This window comes from Crocodylus siamensis, chromosome 3 (genome assembly GCF_052110815.1).
Source record: "Crocodylus siamensis isolate JL-2025a chromosome 3, ASM5211081v1, whole genome shotgun sequence".
Taxonomy (NCBI): Eukaryota; Metazoa; Chordata; order Crocodylia; family Crocodylidae; genus Crocodylus; species Crocodylus siamensis.
In genome coordinates, this window is record NC_143397.1 from 696,159 (window position 1) to 710,506 (window position 14,348).

At 55.1% G+C, this 14,348-nt stretch overlaps 1 protein-coding gene and 1 long non-coding RNA gene across 4 annotated transcripts in view; both read right to left on the reverse strand.

Moving 5' to 3' along the window:
* LOC149867861 (long-chain-fatty-acid--CoA ligase ACSBG2-like) overlaps positions 1–14,348 on the reverse strand; it is a 53,076-nt gene that overhangs the window by 33,989 nt on the left and 4,739 nt on the right. The gene's annotated exons all lie outside the window — the stretch shown is intronic.
* LOC149867862 (uncharacterized) lies at positions 1,359–11,641 on the reverse strand. Its single transcript, XR_016441141.1, has 7 exons — positions 10,308–11,641; positions 8,552–8,660; positions 5,039–5,058; positions 4,887–4,948; positions 2,916–2,952; positions 1,565–1,651; positions 1,359–1,372 (listed from the first exon to the last, which is right to left on the reverse strand). It is a non-coding gene; the product is annotated as an uncharacterized LOC149867862 (long non-coding RNA).

A 14,348-nucleotide genomic window follows, 5' to 3' on the forward strand; every position in this document is an offset into this window, starting at 1 on the left:
GGCTCCAATATGGCTAGGGGAAATCTGCATTTTGATTTACAGGAAGGACACTGCAAGTGGCTCCACAATCCACCTGGAATCTTGTAGGTTTTGCTCTAGCATCATTGGTGCAAATATGGCTGAGCTGTTGCCCACTTTTTTCTGTAATGTGCGTATCCTGTGAGTCTGTGAATCTGTCAAATTTACACTGAATGCTTCCTCCTCATCTGTAGTCTCCTGAACGCTCATCACTGCATGGACTGCTGTTTTTTTCTATTTGGGTGGCAACAACACTGACCCTGAAATGATTCTTTTCTCCACATTTTTGCACTCTTTTCCATCGGCTGGGCATTTGTCCTTCCGCCTTTCATGTAGCTTCCCACAGTACATGTACTGAATCATACAGTCGGCGTTTGCAGCTGGCCTGTCAGGTTCCTGCTTTCCAGAGTCCTTTAGGTTGAGCCTGTGAACCTGCTCTGTACATGTGGCTGTTGATATCATTTTCATCCTTTGTTTAGACAATTCTGCTGCCCTTGCAATTTGGTGACACTTTTCCAGAGTTAGATCTACCTCTCTCAGTAGTCTCTCCCTCCGGGCAGAGTCCCGTGTGCCACATACAATCCAATCCCTGATTAGGGAGTCTTTGAGGTCTCCAAAGTTATGTGAGGATGCCAGGGTTTTCAGTGCTGATACAGGCCTCTATTCCTTCCTCTTCCTCTTGATTTTGGGTGAAAAACTGATCTCTCTCTAGAGTCTCATTTTTCCTGGGGTCACAGTATGCATCAAATGTTTCTATTAACTGTTCTGGCCTGTCCAGGTTCCCTGGCATCAGCATCGCTCTTAATTCATGGCCTTTTCCCTGCACTAGATCGTAAAACAGCTTTACCTTCATTTTCTCTTTTTTATCAGCCATGGTTAGCTCTGTATACAGACTGAATTCTTGCTTCCATTGTGTCCATTCCTGTGGCAGGCTCTTTGTGTTGAAATCCAGCTGTCCCAGGGGCTTCAGTCCCTCCATGCTTCTTGCATTCTGTCTGAATCACTGCTGGGGCCCAGGACTCTCTCGTCTTGGGCATCCTCACAGACTTTCTGCTGCCACCATGTTTCATGTGACCCCGTCTGGGTAATCAAGGAGCAGCTCCCTACTTAATATGAGCAGTGTCTTTATTACAGCAGTTTCTTACAGAGCTGTTACAGGCCTGCTGTTCTCCTGCAGCTTCTCTAACTCTCTCGTTTTTCCTGTCTCCTTCCCCTCACGTCCTGCTCCACCTTTGGACTCCTCCTTTCTGCTGCTGATGGTTTTGCCTCTGGGATCCATATGTCTCATTACAATACTCGGATCTGATCGGAAGACTTTAGATACCACTTTAAACATAGCGCCTGTGCCCAAACCCTGGGAAAACAGAAATATCTACATTTCACTTGAGCAATAAACAAGCTAATTACTAACCCTTCCTTGTTTTCAGAAACCAGCTCCTGCATTATAATGGTACTCCTAAATATTTAGGACGCTGCCCTATAAATATCACTTAGCTATGACAGCTGCTATGTTAAAAACCCATAATAATTTGCTGCAGAAACTTACTGGGACTTCTTGGGGAGAGGATGCCGATGCACTGAGAACAACAGCTTTAGCGGTGGCCTACTCCTCGCTGGAATATGGTGCCCCTGTCTGGATAAACAGTGCGCACACTGATAAAGCTGACATACAACTTAACCACGCAGTGCAAATAATTACAGGAACAAACCAATCCACCCCTCTGCTATGGCTCCTGATTCTCAGTAACATACACCCTCCCCCATTTAGAAGAAAAAATGCCTGAAATAAATTATGGACTAAAGTGAAAAATAACCTGCAGCTGCCTGTGCACAAAGACTTCTTAAACATACCACATCCGAGATGAAAATCTAGACATCCTCCTCGGAGAACAGCAGTTCAACTTGAGCAAGACTCAATTAACATCCAAGATGCCTGGATGCAAGAGGGGAATTCACTCTTCAATACAGAAATTATTAATAATCCCCCATGAGACCAGGTGACTTTGATTCCCCTAGACACCTTTGGTCTTCTCTAAACTGGATCAGGACAGGATGGGGCAGATGTGGATTTCTGTTACATCAATGGGGCTGTTACATCGATGGGGCTGGACTAGCTCATTCAACTGCGACTCTGACACCTTTTCAAGCTCTGAACCACATCCCTGCTGAATGCGTCTCCCTGCACATAATGCAACACTGTTGGATCCACACAATACTACACCGGAGACCATCAGCTGGCTGCAACACTTGGATGTAAAATTGTGGATATGTTTTTCCTTGTTCTGTGATCACTGTATCATCATGCGCTTAAAAAAAAGAAAGCACTGATGAGGCCACATCTGGAGCCCTGTGTCCAGTTATGTGCCCCCACTACAGAAAGGACGTGGACAAATTGGAGAGAGTCCAGCAGAGGGCAACCAAAATGGCTGTGGGGCTGGGGGACAGGACTGGTGAGGAGAGGCTGAGGGAACCGGGCTGCTTGAGTCTGCAGAAGAGAAGACCGAGGGGGATTGAACAGCAGCCTTCACCTCCCTGCAGGGGGTTGCAAAGAAGATGGAGCTGGGCTGTTCTCAGTGGGGGCAGATGACAGGACAAGGAGCAATGGGCTCAAGTTACAGAAAGGGAAGCTGAGGTTAGATATTAGAAAAAACTCTCACTAGGAAGGAAGTGAAGCACTGGAATGGGTTACCCAGAGAGGTGGAGGAGTCTCCATCCTTGGAGGTTTTGAAGACTCAGGTAGACAAAACCTTGGTTGGGCTGATCTAGTTGGGTGGGGACTAGATGACTCCTGAGGTCCCTTCCAGCCCCCGTTGTCTGTGGTTCTATTGAGTTCGGCTTTCTGAGAGGTCTGGACTTGATGCAGTACAAAACACTGTGATGTGAATCAAACCAATTACCTTTTTTAGCTTGCATCTGAGCTGAGTATGGCTGAATCTAGGAAGAGGAGAATAAAGACAGAATTAGAAAGAAAAGGAAAAATCATCTCACTGGCTACCATGATCCATAAGAGCAGTGCAATGACCACCTCAAGCTACCCTGGCGTGCGCTTCACACCCCCATCTTGAGTGGCTACACTGGGGATCTGTTACCGGTCCCCTTGTCCCCGGGTGCTGAGGCACAGACTGAGCACCCTGGAGCCTGCTACTCTGGGATGCACTGATTGTCTGTCTGCAGCACCCTGGGGTAACTCCCCTCAGCTGACCAGCCTGGAGCGAACGGCATCAATGTCTGCATGTGGAGGGTCTGTGCCCAGGGACGGAAAGGAAAACGAGCCTAAAGTATCCAGCTTGAAGTGTCAGGCCCCTGCACTGAAGCCCGGTTCAGCTCTGCCAGGCCCCTGCCCTGCAACCCTTATGAGGTGCACGGACTCAGTTAGTACTAATCCAGGCCAGCTCCCATCTCTGAGCAGCTCTTGTCCTGACAGCATGTCCGGCTTCCCCGGTTCCCGACCCTGCCTTCGGCTTGCTTCTGTATTTTGGCCCTGGGATTCTTCCTGCAGATCTTTTTCCTGACTCCTGAGCCTGGCTTTGCTTCGCCTGGACTTCACTCTGTGTTTTATCCTTTGGACTTGGTAACCAGGCTTCTGATTCCTGGCTCTGGACCCTGGCTTTGTGTTTCAGCTTCTGACCATTACCCCTGCAAAGCTCAGCTCCACGCCTGGCTCTACTTACTGGGCCAGGGGGCCTGGAAAACCATGACCTTAATAAAGAATAAAAAAGTAGGAAAAAACACTAAACAACAGTCAGAAGGCTTAACTAAATTATGGACCAAGACAAAAAATAACCCCCAGCTGCCTATACATAAAGATTTCTTAAACCCGTCACTTCTGAGAGTGAAAGGATTGAGCAGCAATTGAACTACTGAAGTGTGGGGGGGGGGGAGAGGGGGAGCTTATTAATGATGTGATAACTCCCTAAATGCTATTGATATAGGCTTGGGGTTTTTCTGGCTGAAGGGTAATTAGCCAGTGGCAGTTAATAGAAAATGATTACCCTTTATTAGCCCTGAAGCCTCACTTTTTGTTTTTTACATCAAAAAGCAATTTGCGCTTCATTAACCTGAGTGGCAGTTCTCAGCCCTATTTAAATACACATAGAAAAAGGGTTGAAAAGACTCTTCCATTTAAAGGAGGTTTTAAGCAACCCTGGCTTTGTTCCAGCTTTGCCCGGATTCCTTTTAAGTCATTTTTAGTTTTTGGCCTTTTTCCAAAAAGGGTAAAACAAATATTTCACTTGGAACAGGGAAGCACAACAGTTGGTGCTACAGGGTTTGGAGTGCAGTTTGTTTTATGTATGATGCAGGTTGCAAGATGCATCTATGTGACATGTGATATGGTGCAAGCTCAGTACTATGCTGTGTGCATGCCACATGCGTCTTCTGCGTGCATAACTGCTGAATGGGGTGCTATAGCACACCCCCACCCTTACTACCTAACAAGTAGGAACTACTACCTGAATTCAAGAAGGAATTTGAAATTTTGAATGTGCATGTGTGCTTCTGTCTCCTCAGGCAGAGAGGCAGCAACAGTCACAGAAGCTGTAAAAGAGCTTCTCTAAGCAGGGCTGGTTGCAATGGGGTAAATTTGAAAACAAGTGCCAACAGTGAAGCATTGCTCTCTCAGCTGCTTCTCCCCCTTTTGCTTTGTCAGCGTTTAAAGCAGTGGTTCTTAATCAGGGTGTGAGTGGAGAACCAAGATTTACACGATAAACCCAGAGATTTCATACAACAATCTGTAGGGTTAAAACATTTCTGCCCTGCTGGGAGCTGTCCAAGTTCTTTGCAACAGGCGAATCACTATTATTCTCCTGTGGTCAAAAAACAGAGCGCCAGGATTTTCCAAGGGGTGCCGTGAGCCTAATGAAAGGCACCTGGAGTCTGAGCAGGTTGGGAACCACTGGTTTCAAGTCCCGACTTGCTTCAAAACTTCCAGCTGACAAAGAAAAAGGGGGAAAAAGTGTTTGTTATTCCATAATCAAACAGAAGGAGATGAATGTAGGGAGGCACAAATATTTCAACTTACCCTGGCACGGATTTACAAGGCTGGGCCACGCAAGCAACCGCCACAAGCAAATGCAGACAGAAGAGAGAAGGGTTACAAAACTCCTCTCTGGATCTTTTCCAATCCAAGTTACTCAATGGCCACCAAAAGCTGTTTGTTTCCACATAGGAAAATTAACCAGGGACAGCTTGGAGAGCCTCAGAACAAATACACAAGCCTGTGATTTCCCAGGGGAATATTACACACCCAGTGAAGCCCGGGGAAAGAATCAACTGGTAGGTTCAAAATAAAATAAAATAAAGAACCAACATCTTTGTTAAAGTTGCATGGTCTGTGAGTAACAAAAACACCCGCTTAGGTCCAGCACAGTGTGCAGTCCTGCTCTGCTCTGCAGGCTGATCTTCCTACAGTCCTAGAGCCACGGGGCTGGAAGGGACCTGGGGGGCCAAATCTAGTCCACCCCCTGCCTGAGGCAGGGTCAGCCCTGTCCAAACCAGCTGAGATAAGCCCACTGTCAAACCCTGTAGTAAAACTACATGGATGTCACCCCTGACCCTGCTGCAGGGAAAGCAGGGGGACCACGGCCACCAATGTCCTGCTGCTGCAAAGGATGTTAATAGATGCTAGAGAGCCGAGGCAGAGGATGCGCCCCAACTGCAGAGAAAGGAACGCCCCCCCCCCAGACCAGTCTGACCAGAGAGGAAATTCCTTCCTGACCCCAAATATGGGGGTGGGTCCTTCAGCTGCAGCTGCAGAAGGAAGCCCATGATTGTCCAGTTTTGTGCCCACTACAAAAAGGACGTGGATACATTGGAGAGTCCAGTGGAGGGCAACGAAAACGGTTGGGGGCTGAGAGACAGGACTGGTGAGGAGAGGCTGAGGGAACTGGGCTGACTGAGTCTGCAGAAGAGAAGACCGAGAGGGATTGAATAGCAGCCGTCACCTCCCTGCCAGGGGGGCTGCAGAGAGGATGGAGCTGGGCTGTTCTCTGTGGGGGGAGGTGACAGGACAAGGAGCAATGGGCTCAAGCTGCAGCAAGGGAAGTTGAGGTTAGATGTGACAAAAAACTCTCACTAGGAGGGTGGAAGCACTGGAACACGCTCCCCAGATAGGTGGTGCAGTCTCCCTCCTTGGAGGTTTTGAAGACCCAGCTAGACAAAGCCCTGGCTGGATGATTTAGCTGGGGCTGGTCCTGCTTGGAGCAGGGGCTGGACTAGATGTGACCCCCTGAGGTCATAGTTTCATAGTTGGTCGGGTTGGAAGGGACCTGAGCAGATCATCAAGTCTGGCCCCCTGCCATGGCAGGAAAGAGTACCGGGGTCAAACGACCCCAGCAAGGTGGTTGTCAAGCCTGGTCTTAGACATCAGGAGGTGCGACTTCACGGTCAGGGGGGCCAGGATCTTGTATCAACTTCCAAGCAAAGTGGTGCTGGCTCCTATCCTGGGGGTCTTTAAGACAAGGCTTGACAATCACCTTCTGGGGTTGTTTGACCCCAGTACTCTTCCCTGCCATGGCAGGGGGTGGGACTTGATGATCTGCTCAGGTCCCTTCCGACCCTATTAACTATGAATCTATGACCTCAGGAGGTCGCATCTAGTCCAGCCCCTGCTCCAAGCAGAACCAGCCCCAACTACATCATCCCAGCCAGGGCCTTGTTTAGCGGGGTCTTCAAAACCTCCAAGGAGGGAGACTGCACCACCTCTCTGGGGAGCCTGGTCCAGTGCTTCCACCCTCCTTGTCTATGATTCTGCGATTCCTTCAGACTCTGTGTGAAGAGGTATGAAACCAGCCCTGTTCCAACACAGACAGGGATTTCCCTGCGTGCACAGAAACGAGGGGAACTGTTCTTGAAAGATGGCTTTTTATGTAACAAAAGCATTCACAAGTGGAGTAGAAATAACCGGCCTTCCAGGGGAGGGCCGCTCACAGTAGGGGAAGTGATTGCACACAGCACCCCTTTATTTGAGGGAAGGGGCTGAATTAAAGGCAGATTCCCAAAGGGGCTTGGCAATCAAATCTTTAAAGAGAAGCTGGTGCTTTCAACCACTGGTTTCACTGCAGCTGTCACCTGCCCTGTCTCAAAGGGTTTTGCCCAGCAAAGCCAGGCCCGTCTTACCCAGGACTGCTCCGAAGAGGAAAACTTGCCCTTCCACAGGGATGCGCTGCCTTCCAGACCTGCTGTAGCTGGAACCAGTCCAGCCCTGCAAACCAAGCACGCTGCACAGAGCCGTGGGAAAATGCAGAAGCATTGCTGCCAACTCGGCCACGGGCGCTGCCCCAGCCAGCCTCATCTAGGATGCATCCATGGAAATAACTTTCTGTATGTCAAATACAAGTGATGGTGCCAAGGGACACGGATCAGCTGATGCCAGGCAACGCAGGGGACTAAGATCCTGTCATGAGGCAGTGGCTTGACTCCCCAAGCAGGATTTGCTGTTCCAGAGCTGTACCTATGCCCATGAGGAAGAGACAGCAACAGCCTGAGAAGGCAGATCAGGTGCTTCTAGCAGGCATACCGGAGCATGCTGCCATGAGCACTGTATGGAAAGGCCAGGACTGGGGCTCCCAGCCCTGCCCAGAGGCTGCACTGCCTGAGAAGCCCCAAAGCACTCAGCAAGGGGAACCGCCGTGTGCAGGCGCTGCCAGTGTGCAATGCAGACTGTGTGTGCAAGAGAAGCAGCATGGTGGTGGGGGTGGGCAGGGGCTACTGGGGCATTGTTCGACTGCCCAGTGGGGATAAACAGCAAAGCATCACCCCGTGCCAAAGCATCACCCCACTTTTCTCCATTGTGTTGACAGCCATCTGGGGTCCCAGGAAGGATGCCTTCCATCTGGAGCTGACCTCACTGAGACGTGGGGCTGCCAGGGAGCTCCAGAAGTCATATCCAGTCCAAACCCTGCCTGAGGCAGGATCAGCCCTGTGCAAACCAGCCCAGACAAGCACAGTCTAAACTCTGCATAAGACCCCTGACACAACACACACTTCACACCTGAGCCTGCCAGAGGCAAAGCAGGGGAACCGGGGCTATGAAATTACGTCAATATATGCTCAAGGGATCCCAGGTAGAGGGCCACAGCCTTGGTACAGAGGAAAGCAAAACTCCCCAGTCCAAACCAATCTGATCGTGGTGTAAAATTATTTCCTGGCCCCAAATGTGGTGATCAGTCTGACCTTGAATGGAGGGACAAGACCTTCTAGCCATGAACCTCCGGCTTCAGTCCCCATCCCCAGCCTTAAATCCTATTGAATACTAAACAGATGAAGGGCTCTTCCATTTTTGATGTTTCACTTTGAGACCAAAGTATTAACCATTCTTGACCTTCAATATACTAACTGCGCCACCCTTGAACTCAGTGAGGAAAGCCTCCAGGCTGCACTGGATCTCTTAGACCAAAGTTTGGTAACTTCTCCGTTCTCAACATCGAGAAGCCTGAAGTGCTCTATCAGCGTGCCCCCAGCCATGAATGTGAGCCCCCTTCCCCAAATAACCACTGAAGGAAACACCCAGGAGGAAGTCAAGCACCTCCCCTACCTTGGTAGCCACCTCTCAGCAAATGAATCTTGAGGATCCAGCACAGGATCTGGTGCACAAGTGCCTTCTCTGGGACATTGCTTTGGTGTGTCTTTATTCATCACAATCTCTGGAAACACACCAAGATAAGGTCTGCAATACAGTCATCATCCCCCTGACCATCATCATTTCAAAAGCCTGGACAGGCATCACCGTCGATGCTTCCAAAAAATCCTCCGCATCAAGTGGGAAGATTGCTGCACAAATGCCAGCATCCTTGCTGAAGCCAGTGCTACCAGCACTGAGTCAGGGACCCCCATGCATCAGTGATGCTGGACCACACAGTGTGTGTGGATGCCTGACTCTTGGGCCCCTAAAACAAGCTGAGCTGTAATCCAAGATCTTGCAGCAGCCAGAGGAAGTGCTACAAGATGTTGGAGGCAGACCTCTAGAACATGGATGCTGACGCCAAGAGCCGGGTGCCACAACCTGCCCATTTCAAGGGAAAGTGCCTTGCCCTCGAAGCAGAGAAGAGAGAATGGAGGAAGGAAAAGCAGAGGTCTCAGGAAGGACCCGTGACTTCTGTAGATGGGTCCACAGCTCAAGAATCGGACTCTTAAGCCACCTCAGACTCATCAATGAGCTGTGGTAGAGATCATCCTCAAATCAAGGCAGTGCCAGTGACACCAGCAACCAGGCTGCCGGGGAACCCATTTAGGCAGTGCCAACATCTGGGCCCTCTGTTCCTCCACTAAGCTCACGGCCCTGCCTTGATGCCCAGAAACAAGCCAGCATGACGCTCAGACTGAACAAAAGCCCCAGGACGGAGGCAGCCTGGGCTCATGGGGCCACCTTTCATAGACGCATAGAAAAGGGAGCTCGAGGCCACTTCCAGTCCACACCAGTACTGACCAACCATCATGTAAACTCTATATAAGACAGCTGTCAGCCCTGGCACAACAGACATGCCCCTGACCCTGCTGCAGAGGAACCACCATGGCCAACATCCTGCTTTGTGAAATGTTGTCACTAGATGCTCAGGAGGTCCTGGGTACTGACCATAGCCCTGGTACGGAGGAAGGCAAAACCCTGCAATACATACCGATCTGACCAGGGGGAAGGTACCTTCCTAACTCCAAATGCAGCATTGATCTGAGCCTGAGCACAGGGGCAAGGCCCTCCAGCCAGGACCCAGTGGGGTCGGTTGAGCAGGAGCATTGGCACAACCCAGTGCCCAGTCCGTCTGGGCTGCAGCCAGCACCCAGCGCCTCTGGGAGAGGCTTGAAAACCCTGACACATGGAGCAGAAAGCGTATGGAGGCAACCAGCACAGCCCAGAAGCCTGGAAATCTCCACAGTGGAGCACAGGCATCCCAGCCCACTGTCTGCCCAACCTCTCCTTGGTGCCTCCAGTGCTGGAGTCCCCCCCTCCCCTGGCCATCTGGTCCACCGCCCCCTGCCCCAACAACAAAGACATTTTTAAACGCCCCAGTGATCCCTGCACAGCCCTGGCCATGGCTGCAAGTGTTTTCTGGTGCCAGCAACCAGCCGCTTTGGCCGGCTCAGCAGGGCGGGTGGGTTCCTCCTCTCGGCCCATTCCCCCCAGGGGGTCCCTGCCAGCCCAGGAGCAGTCTGAAAGGGGGGTGCATCCACACCACTGCACCTGCCCTGGTCATGGGCAGTCCCCCCGGCGCACGGCATGACCCAGCCACTGTTTTCTTGGCCAACCACCTTTGCTGTCTCCACCTGAGGAGTGTCCATGGACACGAGATGCTCACCTCCAACTGCCCGTGCCAGCCTCCAGCCCTGAGCTTCCAGGTTCCCTGCAACCGCAACCTCCTCCAGCAGCAGAGGCACGGTCTGCAGCGCCTCTGCCGCCCCTCCCAGAGCCTGGGGAAGCAAGGGACAGCTGGGAAGAGTAAGTGTAGACAACAGGAAGGGATTTAGGCAAGAGTCATGCAGGGGGGACGGGGAAGCCACTGACAATACGGAGCAGCCAGCGCGGACGAAGAACTAGTCGTGCCAAGCCAGCGTAGTCGTCAGTGGGATCTTAATCCGCTGGAGAACCCAGCCACACAATGCCCCTGGCTCCCATCCACCGCTGCCCTGCCCCTGCAGCTCGGTGCCCCGGTCACCAAACCGGTCGCACCAGGGCTGTGCCCCTGGGGCGGGGGGTTGTGTCCCTTGCATGGTTTGGGACACAACCATACAAGCGAGCTGCACTGCAAACTGGATGGTAGACACGAGCTGGCAGTGCACTACCGTTGGGGGAAAAAACCCAGTGCCACCTGGGCTGGGAGGAGGCAGCGACAAGGAGCATGAGGTGGAAGAAAGGCAGCCATAGCACTGCCCTGCCCAGAGCTGGTCTGGCCTCGCCTGGAGACCTGCAGGCAGGTCCCCAGTTAAAACAGGTGGAGAAACTGGAGGGTCCAAGAGGCAGGCATCGGAGACCATCAAGGGTCTGAGACGCAGCTGGGGAGAAGGGGGCACGTCGATACCAGGGGTGGAGGAGGGAAAAGACAGTGACTCGTCAAGCCCAGGAGAGGAGGGAGAAGAGCTGCAGTGCTGCGGCTGGGGCAGGGAACAGGAAAGCCAGGCGCTCGCAAACTCTCAGCCCCCCTGGGAACGGCTTTGGCGGACCAGCCTCATTCCCCCGGGGCCAAACGGCCTGGCACCTCGCACAGCCCTGCCCCACCCACCCCGAGCCTGGCGCCTAGCCTGCCCGGGGGCCCTTGCAGCGCAGCATTCGCTGGCACGGCCTGAAGCGGGGCCAGGGCCACTATGAATTAAGAGCTGCTGGCAGGAACTCCTCGGCCAGCTCCTTGGTAACTCCTGGACAGGAGAGAGGATTTCACAAGCTCCTCTCTCTAGATCAGGGTCCCCGGGCCTCTCCCCCGTGCTCCACGGGCGGGGCACGGCAGTGCCCTTGGCCCCCGGGCCCGAGCCCCGGTACCAGAGGCCTCTCGCACCGTTGGGGACGTTTCCGTGAGGGGGCGACGGAGGCGCGCGGGGGCCAAACCACGGCAACAAGGCGAACGGCCCGGCCCCGGCCCCGGCCCCGGCCGTACCACGGGGGGAGGCTCAGCCCGCGTCTCCGGGCGGGCCCGGCCCCGGCGAGCGGCCCAGCAAGGGCGGTGGGCAGCGGGAGCAGCTCCGCTCCGGGCCCTGCGCCGGGCGGGCTCAGCCCCGCCGCTTCCCCGGCCCGGCCCCGGGGTCAACCGCCCGCCCGCTCCGGCCGGCTCCGGCAAGCGCAGAGGAGCCCGGCCGGGCTCCCCAGCCCCGCGGCAGAGGCCCGCGGCGCACCCCCAGCCCTGCTACAAAAATCCCCCCCGAAAAGATTATGTCACCGCCTCCGCCCGACCCTATTGGCCCGGCAGAGCGGAAGGCCGCAGGATCCTGGGAGGAGGAGCCACCGTGCCTTTAAGGGGCCAGAGAGGTGTTTCCGCCCCCCCGCCCGCGCGTGGGGGAGGGGCAGCCTGAGGACGCCCCACCCTGAGGGGCGCCCACAGCACACGGGTGTCCACGTGCAGGCACGTGTGCGGGGTGCTGCAGCAAGGCCTGGGAGTGACGGTGACCGCGCCCCGCCCGCTGGGCCCCGCCCGGCCTGCCGGCGCGAGCTCTCCTCGGCGCCTGCCCGACGTGCCCGCCTGCCTGTGCCACGGTTCGGCCAGGCCGGGGCAAAAGCTGCGCCGCTGAGCGGGGCTGAGCGGCTGCTTTCGGCAGATACTTTGCGTTTTCGTAAGAAGGAATCGCCTGGGGCTGGCTGGAGTCGTCCTGGCACCCTCGCGTGTCCGCGCTAGCTGAAGCTGGAAGGCGCATCCGGGAGCGGGGTGGGGCGGATCCAGGACGCTGCCACCCAGACCCGTTTTTTGCTCCAGGATGGGCTCGGGCTTGGCTGCAGCCGTGTGGCTCTCGCCGAAGCGCAAGGTGCAAAGGCCGGCGGCAGCACCGGGTGTCAGGAGCGCGGATTTCAATGAGCTAGGGAGAATAGTCGGGGAAGCGCTGAGGTCCTGGGGGGGGAGCCGGGTGTGCGAGGAGGGTGGCCGCTCCACAAGGAGAGGATCCTCCAAGTACAAAGGGAGGGAATCCCAACACGGATCCAAGGGAGCAGGAGGGCACACAAGCCCCCGTGGCTCACCGAAGCATCCGGGAACGTCTCCTGGCTAAAAGGGAGGTGCACACCCAATGGTGGGGGGGCATCCCCAGGGAGGACTACACTGCAGCTGCTTGAGGCTGCGGGGGGGGGGGGGGTCAGGGAGGCCGAGATGGAGATGGGACTGGGACGAGTGACCCGGATCACGGACAACAAGAAGTCTTTTTTTAAATACATACGGGGCAAAAAGAAGGTACCAGGTAACGTGGGGCCCCTGCAGGACGTGCTAGGAAATTTGGTGGTCACACCAGACGCCAAAGCCAACATATTTAACAATTTCTTTGCCTCCATTTTCCTGAGCAGGGACCAGGTCACCCCCCCACCGGGCCCCCGCCAGGCCCCAGGGGAGGCACACCCAGGCCCAGGGTCAGGGCGGATCTAGTCAGGGAATGTCTGGAGGGACTGGACACGTTCAAGTCAGCTGGTCCAGACGATCTCCACCCCCGAGTGCTGCAGGAATTGGCTGCGGTCGTTGCGGGACCCCTGGCAGGAGCTGAACCTGTTCAGCCTCCACAAGAGAAGGCTGAGGGGGGTCTAGTGGCCTGTTACAAACTAGTCGGGGGGACCAGCAGGCATTGGGGGAGTCCCTGTTCCCCCGAGCATGGCCAGGAGTGACCAGGAATAACGGTCACAAGCTGGCAGAGGGGAGATTCAGACTAGACATCAGGAGGCGCGACTTCACGGTCAGGGCGGCTAGGGTCTGAGACCAACTTCCAAGAGAAGTGGTGCACGCTCCTACCCTGGGGGGCTTTAAGAGGAGGCTAGATGAACACCTTGCTGGGGTCATTTGACCCCAGCGCTCTTTCCTGCCATGGCGGGGGGTCGGACTCGATGATCTGCTCAGGTCCCTTCTGACCCTAGAAACTATGAAACTACGAAGGCCCTGGTGTGGCCCCACATTTAGGCTTTCCTGAGCCTCCAGCTCCCCTGGGCTGCGAAGTGCCAGCAGCAGGAGAAGCCGAGGAGCCTTGGCTGTCGGGAAGGGGAAGCCCATGCACACGGACACGGAGCCCAGCCACCGGCCTCTGCCCAGTCCCTGGGAAAAGCAGCCTTCGCCAGTGCCCAGAGCCTACGTGAAACACTTGGGAACGAAACCGAGCAGAGAACTATGAGCACCGGACACATGTATGAACATGGCGTGCGTGGGCAGCCCTCGGTCAAGTCGAGGCAACCAGCTTGCTGCCTCCCTCCCCCACATCTCCCAGCTCGCCCGCGCTAGAGCTGGTAGTGTGCTGCTGCAGGTCTGCGGGCACGGCGGCTGCGACTGGCGCAGGGTAAGGCCCGCGCTCCTGCCACCACCGCCGGGGCAGGACCCATCCTGGGTCGGGCTGGGGACCAAGGCATTTCCCTGCTGCCAGTGCAGTGTACAGGACTACCCGGGCAGGGGCAGGGCTGGGCAGCTGCTCCCCAGCTGTGTGCATCCGGGCCTGGCCCTGACCTGCACCCCTGGGCTGGGCACAGCAGAGAGGGGCAGTGAGGGGGTCCCTGCTGGGGGGAGCTGGGGGCTGGGCAGGGGAACAGGGCTCCCAGGAGCTCCAAACAAGATGCGCACTCAGGTGCCAGCGTGAGGCAGGACCCCGCCAGGCCCAAGCCCCGCTGGGCTTGCAGCAGCAGACACGGAGCTGGCTCGTGCGCTTCCAGCTATTTAATGCAGACAAGTGCCCAT